We start from the raw sequence: 9200 nt of genomic DNA on the forward strand, positions 1-9200 counted from the left end.
TTCTTGTATCTACGAACGCCAGAATGCATAAAATTGACCTAAACGTCTCCTTTTCCTATTCTGAGTCGATTCTGCATGCTTTAAGTGTGTTTGGTGGCTCAGAACCATCAAAAAACGTTGAAATATAGTTCAAATTCAATAAAAATCGACAAAAATACAGTTTCTAGCTAAAATTTGATGGTTTCGTTGCACTCTCCGAGCCCGTAGGGTATCTGATTGGCTTAAAAGTACAAGAAAACACTTCAAAAGTGACGTTTCTGAAGAATTTTAACAGTTTTCTTGTATCTACGAACGCCAGAATGCATAAAATTGACCTAAACGTCTCCTTTTCCTATTCTGAGTCGATTCTGCATGCTTTAAGTGTGTTTGGTGGCTCAGAACCATCAAAAAACGTTGAAATATAGTTCAAATTCAATAAAAATCGACAAAAATACAGTTTCTAGCTAAAATTTGATGGTTTCGTTGCACTTTCCGAGCCCGTAGGTTATCTGATTGGCTTAAAAGTAAAAGAAAACACTTCAAAAGTGACGTTTCTGAAGAATTTTAACAGTTTTCTTGTATCTACGAACGCCAGAATGCATAAAATTGACCTAAACGTCTCCTTTTCCTATTCTGAGTCGATTCTGCATGCTTTAAGTGTGTTTGGTGGCTCAGAACCATAAAAAAACGTTGAAATATAGTTCAAATTCAATAAAAATCGACAAAAATACAGTTTCTAGCTAAAATTTGATGGTTTCGTTGCACTTTCCGAGCCCGTAGGGTATCTGATTGGCTTAAAAGTACAAGAAAACACTTCAAAAGTGACGTTTCTGAAGAATTTTAACAGTTTTCTTGTATCTACGAACGCCAGAATGCATAAAATTGACCTAAACGTCTCCTTTTCCTATTCTGAGTCGATTCTGCATGCTTTAAGTGTGTTTGGTGGCTCAGAACCATCAAAAAACGTTGAAATATAGTTCAAATTCAATAAAAATCGACAAAAATACAGTTTCTAGCTAAAATTTGATGGTTTCGTTGCACTTTCCGAGCCCGTTGGGTATCTGATTGGCTTAAAAGTACAAGAAAACACTTCAAAAGTGACGTTTCTGAAGAATTTTAACAGTTTTCTTGTATCTACGAACGCCAGAATGCATAAAATTTACCTAAACGTCTCCTTTTCCTATTCTGAGTCGATTCTGCATGCTTTAAGTGTGTTTGGTGGCTCAGAACCATCAAAAAACGTTGAAATATAGTTCAAATTCAATAAAAATCGACAAAAATACAGTTTCTAGCTAAAATTTGATGGTTTCGTTGCACTTTCCGAGCCCGTAGGGTATCTGATTGGCTTAAAAGTACAAGAAAACACTTCAAAAGTGACGTTTCTGAAGAATTTTAACAGTTTTCTTGTATCTACGAACGCCAGAATGCATAAAATTGACCTAAACGTCTCCTTTTCCTATTCTGAGTCGATTCTGCATGCTTTAAGTGTGTTTGGTGGCTCAGAACCATCAAAAAACGTTGAAATATAGTTCAAATTCAATAAAAATCGACAAAAATACAGTTTCTAGCTAAAATTTGATGGTTTCGTTGCACTTTCCGAGCCCGTAGGGTATCTGATTGGCTTAAAAGTACAAGAAAACACTTCAAAAGTGACGTTTCTGAAGAATTTTAACAGTTTTCTTGTATCTACGAATGCCAGAATGCATAAAATTTACCTAAACGTCTCCTTTTCCTATTCTGAGTCGATTCTGCATGCTTTAAGTGTGTTTGGTGGCTCAGAACCATCAAAAAACGTTGAAATATAGTTCAAATTCAATAAAAATCGACAAAAATACAGTTTCTAGCTAAAATTTGATGGTTTCGTTGCACTTTCCGAGCCCGTAGGGTATCTGATTGGCTTAAAAGTACAAGAAAACACTTCAAAAGTGACGCTTCTGAAGAATTTTAACAGTTTTCTTGTATCTACGAACGCCAGAATGCATAAAATTGACCTAAACGTCTCCTTTTCCTATTCTGAGTCGATTCTGCATGCTTTAAGTGTGTTTGGTGGCTCAGAACCATCAAAAAACGTTGAAATATAGTTCAAATTCAATAAAAATCGACAAAAATACAGTTTCTAGCTAAAATTTGATGGTTTCGTTGCACTTTCCGAGCCCGTAGGGTATCTGATTGGCTTAAAAGTACAAGAAAACACTTCAAAAGTGACGTTTCTGAAGAATTTTAACAGTTTTCTTGTATCTACGAACGCCAGAATGCATAAAATTGACCTAAACGTCTCCTTTTCCTATTCTGAGTCGATTCTGCATGCTTTAAGTGTGTTTGGTGGCTCAGAACCATCAAAAAACGTTGAAATATAGTTCAAATTCAATAAAAATCGACAAAAATACAGTTTCTAGCTAAAATTTGATGGTTTCGTTGCACTTTCCGAGCCCGTTGGGTATCTGATTGGCTTAAAAGTACAAGAAAACACTTCAAAAGTGACGTTTCTGAAGAATTTTAACAGTTTTCTTGTATCTACGAACGCCAGAATGCATAAAATTGACCTAAACGTCTCCTTTTCCTATTCTGAGTCGATTCTGCATGCTTTAAGTGTGTTTGGTGGCTCAGAACCATCAAAAAACGTTGAAATATAGTTCAAATTCAATAAAAATCGACAAAAATACAGTTTCTAGCTAAAATTTGATGGTTTCGTTGCACTTTCCGAGCCCGTGGGGTATCTGATTGGCTTAAAAGGACAAGAAAACACTTCAAAAGTGACGTTTCTGAGGAATTTTAACAGTTTTCTTGTATCTACGAACGCCAGAATGCATAAAATTGACCTAAACGTCTCCTTTTCCTATTCTGAGTCGATTCTGCATGCTTTAAGTGTGTTTGGTGGCTCAGAACCATCAAAAAACGTTGAAATATAGTAAAAATTCAATAAAAATCGACAAAAATACAGTTTCTAGCTAAAATTTGATGGTTTCGTTGCACTTTCCGAGCCCGTAGGGTATCTGATTGGCTTAAAAGTACAAGAAATCACTTCAAAAGTGACGTTTCTGAAGAATTTTAACAGTTTTCTTGTATCTACGAACGCCAGAATGCATAAAATTGACCTAAACGTCTCCTTTTCCTATTCTGAGTCGATTCTGCATGCTTTAAGTGTGTTTGGTGGCTCAGAACCATCAAAAAACGTTGAAATATAGTTCAAATTCAATAAAAATCGACAAAAATACAGTTTCTAGCTAAAATTTGATGGTTTCGTTGCACTTTCCGAGCCCGTAGGGTATCTGATTGGCTTAAAAGTACAAGAAAACACTTCAAAAGTGACGTTTCTGAAGAATTTTAACAGTTTTCTTGTATCTACGAACGCCAGAATGCATAAAATTGACCTAAACGTCTCCTTTTCCTATTCTGAGTCGATTCTGCATACTTGTGTTTGGTGGCTCAGAACCATCAAAAAACGTTGAAATATAGTTCAAATTCAATAAAAATCGACAAAAATACAGTTTCTAGCTAAAATTTGATGGTTTCGTTGCACTTTCCGAGCCCGTAGGGTATCTGATTGGCTTAAAAGTACAAGAAAACACTTCAAGGGTGACGTTTCTGAAGAATTTTAACAGTTTTCTTGTATCTACGAACGCCAGAATGCATAAAATTGACCTAAACGTCTCCTTTTCCTATTCTGAGTCGATTCTGCATGCTTTAAGTGTGTTTGGTGGCTCAGAACCATCAAAAAACGTTGAAATATAGTTCAAATTCAATAAAAATCGACAAAAATACAGTTTCTAGCTAAAATTTGATGGTTTCGTTGCACTTTCCGAGCCCGTAGGGTATCTGATTGGCTTAAAAGTACAAGAAAACACTTCAAAAGTGACGTTTCTGAAGAATTTTAACAGTTTTCTTGTATCTACGAACGCCAGAATGCATAAAATTGACCTAAACGTCTCCTTTTCCTATTCTGAGTCGATTCTGCATGCTTTAAGTGTGTTTGGTGGCTCAGAACCATCAAAAAACGTTGAAATATAGTTCAAATTCAATAAAAATCGACAAAAATACAGTTTCTAGCTAAAATTTGATGGTTTCGTTGCACTCTCCGAGCCCGTAGGGTATCTGATTGGCTTAAAAGTACAAGAAAACACTTCAAAAGTGACGTTTCTGAAGAATTTTAACAGTTTTCTTGTATCTACGAACGCCAGAATGCATAAAATTGACCTAAACGTCTCCTTTTCCTATTCTGAGTCGATTCTGCATGCTTTAAGTGTGTTTGGTGGCTCAGAACCATCAAAAAACGTTGAAATATAGTTCAAATTCAATAAAAATCGACAAAAATACAGTTTCTAGCTAAAATTTGATGGTTTCGTTGCACTTTCCGAGCCCGTAGGTTATCTGATTGGCTTAAAAGTAAAAGAAAACACTTCAAAAGTGACGTTTCTGAAGAATTTTAACAGTTTTCTTGTATCTACGAACGCCAGAATGCATAAAATTGACCTAAACGTCTCCTTTTCCTATTCTGAGTCGATTCTGCATGCTTTAAGTGTGTTTGGTGGCTCAGAACCATAAAAAAACGTTGAAATATAGTTCAAATTCAATAAAAATCGACAAAAATACAGTTTCTAGCTAAAATTTGATGGTTTCGTTGCACTTTCCGAGCCCGTAGGGTATCTGATTGGCTTAAAAGTACAAGAAAACACTTCAAAAGTGACGTTTCTGAAGAATTTTAACAGTTTTCTTGTATCTACGAACGCCAGAATGCATAAAATTGACCTAAACGTCTCCTTTTCCTATTCTGAGTCGATTCTGCATGCTTTAAGTGTGTTTGGTGGCTCAGAACCATCAAAAAACGTTGAAATATAGTTCAAATTCAATAAAAATCGACAAAAATACAGTTTCTAGCTAAAATTTGATGGTTTCGTTGCACTTTCCGAGCCCGTTGGGTATCTGATTGGCTTAAAAGTACAAGAAAACACTTCAAAAGTGACGTTTCTGAAGAATTTTAACAATTTTCTTGTATCTACGAACGCCAGAATGCATAAAATTTACCTAAACGTCTCCTTTTCCTATTCTGAGTCGATTCTGCATGCTTTAAGTGTGTTTGGTGGCTCAGAACCATCAAAAAACGTTGAAATATAGTTCAAATTCAATAAAAATCGACAAAAATACAGTTTCTAGCTAAAATTTGATGGTTTCGTTGCACTTTCCGAGCCCGTAGGGTATCTGATTGGCTTAAAAGTACAAGAAAACACTTCAAAAGTGACGTTTCTGAAGAATTTTAACAGTTTTCTTGTATCTACGAACGCCAGAATGCATAAAATTGACCTAAACGTCTCCTTTTCCTATTCTGAGTCGATTCTGCATGCTTTAAGTGTGTTTGGTGGCTCAGAACCATCAAAAAACGTTGAAATATAGTTCAAATTCAATAAAAATCGACAAAAATACAGTTTCTAGCTAAAATTTGATGGTTTCGTTGCACTTTCCGAGCCCGTAGGGTATCTGATTGGCTTAAAAGTACAAGAAAACACTTCAAAAGTGACGTTTCTGAAGAATTTTAACAGTTTTCTTGTATCTACGAACGCCAGAATGCATAAAATTTACCTAAACGTCTCCTTTTCCTATTCTGAGTCGATTCTGCATGCTTTAAGTGTGTTTGGTGGCTCAGAACCATCAAAAAACGTTGAAATATAGTTCAAATTCAATAAAAATCGACAAAAATACAGTTTCTAGCTAAAATTTGATGGTTTCGTTGCACTTTCCGAGCCCGTTGGGTATCTGATTGGCTTAAAAGTACAAGAAAACACTTCAAAAGTGACGCTTCTGAAGAATTTTAACAGTTTTCTTGTATCTACGAACGCCAGAATGCATAAAATTGACCTAAACGTCTCCTTTTCCTATTCAGAGTCGATTCTGCATGCTTTAAGTGTGTTTGGTGGCTCAGAACCATCAAAAAACGTTGAAATATAGTTCAAATTCAATAAAAATCGACAAAAATACAGTTTCTAGCTAAAATTTGATGGTTTCGTTGCACTTTCCGAGCCCGTAGGGTATCTGATTGGCTTAAAAGTACAAGAAAACACTTCAAAAGTGACGTTTCTGAAGAATTTTAACAGTTTTCTTGTATCTACGAACGCCAGAATGCATAAAATTGACCTAAACGTCTCCTTTTCCTATTCTGAGTCGATTCTGCATGCTTTAAGTGTGTTTGGTGGCTCAGAACCATCAAAAAACGTTGAAATATAGTTCAAATTCAATAAAAATCGACAAAAATACAGTTTCTAGCTAAAATTTGATGGTTTCGTTGCACTTTCCGAGCCCGTGGGGTATCTGATTGGCTTAAAAGTACAAGAAAACACTTCAAAAGTGACGTTTCTGAAGAATTTTAACAGTTTTCTTGTATCTACGAACGCCAGAATGCATAAAATTGACCTAAACGTCTCCTTTTCCTATTCTGAGTCGATTCTGCATGCTTTAAGTGTGTTTGGTGGCTCAGAACCATCAAAAAACGTTGAAATATAGTTCAAATTCAATAAAAATCGACAAAAATACAGTTTCTAGCTAAAATTTGATGGTTTCGTTGCACTTTCCGAGCCCATAGGGTATCTGATTGGCTTAAAAGTACAAGAAAACACTTCAAAAGTGACGTTTCTGAAGAATTTTAACAGTTTTCTTGTATCTACGAACGCCAGAATGCATAAAATTGACCTAAACGTCTCCTTTTCCTATTCTGAGTCGATTCTGCATGCTTTAAGTGTGTTTGGTGGCTCAGAACCATCAAAAAACGTTGAAATATAGTTCAAATTCAATAAAAATCGACAAAAATACAGTTTCTAGCTAAAATTTGATGGTTTCGTTGCACTTTCCGAGCCCGTTGGGTATCTGATTGGCTTAAAAGTACAAGAAAACACTTCAAAAGTGACGTTTCTGAAGAATTTTAACAGTTTTCTTGTATCTACGAACGCCAGAATGCATAAAATTGACCTAAACGTCTCCTTTTCCTATTCTGAGTCGATTCTGCATGCTTTAAGTGTGTTTGGTGGCTCAGAACCATCAAAAAACGTTGAAATATAGTTCAAATTCAATAAAAATCGACAAAAATACAGTTTCTAGCTAAAATTTGATGGTTTCGTTGCACTTTCCGAGCCCGTGGGGTATCTGATTGGCTTAAAAGGACAAGAAAACACTTCAAAAGTGACGTTTCTGAGGAATTTTAACAGTTTTCTTGTATCTACGAACGCCAGAATGCATAAAATTGACCTAAACGTCTCCTTTTCCTATTCTGAGTCGATTCTGCATGCTTTAAGTGTGTTTGGTGGCTCAGAACCATCAAAAAACGTTGAAATATAGTAAAAATTCAATAAAAATCGACAAAAATACAGTTTCTAGCTAAAATTTGATGGTTTCGTTGCACTTTCCGAGCCCGTAGGGTATCTGATTGGCTTAAAAGTACAAGAAATCACTTCAAAAGTGACGTTTCTGAAGAATTTTAACAGTTTTCTTGTATCTACGAACGCCAGAATGCATAAAATTGACCTAAACGTCTCCTTTTCCTATTCTGAGTCGATTCTGCATGCTTTAAGTGTGTTTGGTGGCTCAGAACCATCAAAAAACGTTGAAATATAGTTCAAATTCAATAAAAATCGACAAAAATACAGTTTCTAGCTAAAATTTGATGGTTTCGTTGCACTTTCCGAGCCCGTAGGGTATCTGATTGGCTTAAAAGTACAAGAAAACACTTCAAAAGTGACGTTTCTGAAGAATTTTAACAGTCACTTTTGAAGTGTTTTCTTGTACTTTTAAGCCAATCAGATACCCTACGGGCTCGGAAAGTGCAACGAAACCATCAAATTTTAGCTAGAAACTGTATTTTTGTCGATTTTTATTGAATTTGAACTATATTTCAACGTTTTTTGATGGTTCTGAGCCACCAAACACACTTAAAGCATGCAGAATCGACTCAGAATAGGAAAAGGAGACGTTTAGGTCAATTTTATGCATTCTGGCGTTCGTAGATACAAGAAAACTGTTAAAATTCTTCAGAAACGTCACTTTTGAAGTGTTTTCTTGTACTTTTAAGCCAATCAGATACCCTACGGGCTCGGAAAGTGCAACGAAACCATCAAATTTTAGCTAGAAACTGTATTTTTGTCGATTTTTATTGAATTTGAACTATATTTCAACGTTTTTTGATGGTTCTGAGCCACCAAACACACTTAAAGCATGCAGAATCGACTCAGAATAGGAAAAGGAGACGTTTAGGTCAATTTTATGCATTCTGGCGTTCGTAGATACAAGAAAACTGTTAAAATTCTTCAGAAACGTCACTTTTGAAGTGTTTTCTTGTACTTTTAAGCCAATCAGATACCCTGCGGGCTCGGAAAGTGCAACGAAACCATCAAATTTTAGCTAGAAACTGTATTTTTGTCGATTTTTATTGAATTTGAACTATATTTCAACGTTTTTTGATGGTTCTGAGCCACCAAACACACTTAAAGCATGCAGAATCGACTCAGAATAGGAAAAGGAGACGTTTAGGTCAATTTTATGCATTCTGGCGTTCGTAGATACAAGAAAACTGTTAAAATTCTTCAGAAACGTCACTTTTGAAGTGTTTTCTTGTACTTTTAAGCCAGTCAGATACCCTACGGGCTCGGAAAGTGCAACGAAACCATCAAATTTTAGCTAGAAACTGTATTTTTGTCGATTTTTATTGAATTTGAACTATATTTCAACGTTTTTTGATGGTTCTGAGCCACCAAACACACTTAAAGCATGCAAAATCGACTCAGAATAGGAAAAGGAGACGTTTAGGTCGATTTTATGCATTCTGGCGTTCGTAGATACAAGAAAACTGTTAAAATTCTTCAGAAACGTCACTTTTGAAGTGTTTTCTTGTACTTTTAAGCCAATCAGATACCCTACGGGCTCGGAAAGTGCAACGAAACCATCAAATTTTAGCTAGAAACTGTATTTTTGTCGATTTTTATTGAATTTGAACTATATTTCAACGTTTTTTGAAGGTTCTGAGCCACCAAACACACTTAAAGCATGCAGAATCGACTCAGAATAGGAAAACGAGACGTTTAGGTCAATTTTATGCATTCTGGCGTTCGTAGATACAAGAAAACTGTTAAAATTCTTCAGAAACGTCACTTTTGAAGTGTTTTCTTGTACTTTTAAGCCAATCAGATACCCTACGGGCTCGGAAAGTGCAACGAAACCATCAAATTTTAGCTAGAAACTGTATT

This window comes from Zophobas morio, unplaced genomic scaffold (genome assembly GCF_036711695.1).
Source record: "Zophobas morio isolate AGI-343-1 ecotype UQ-CSIRO unplaced genomic scaffold, CSIRO_AGI_Zmor_V1 ptg000461l, whole genome shotgun sequence".
NCBI lineage: Eukaryota > Metazoa > Arthropoda > Insecta > Coleoptera > Tenebrionidae > Zophobas > Zophobas morio.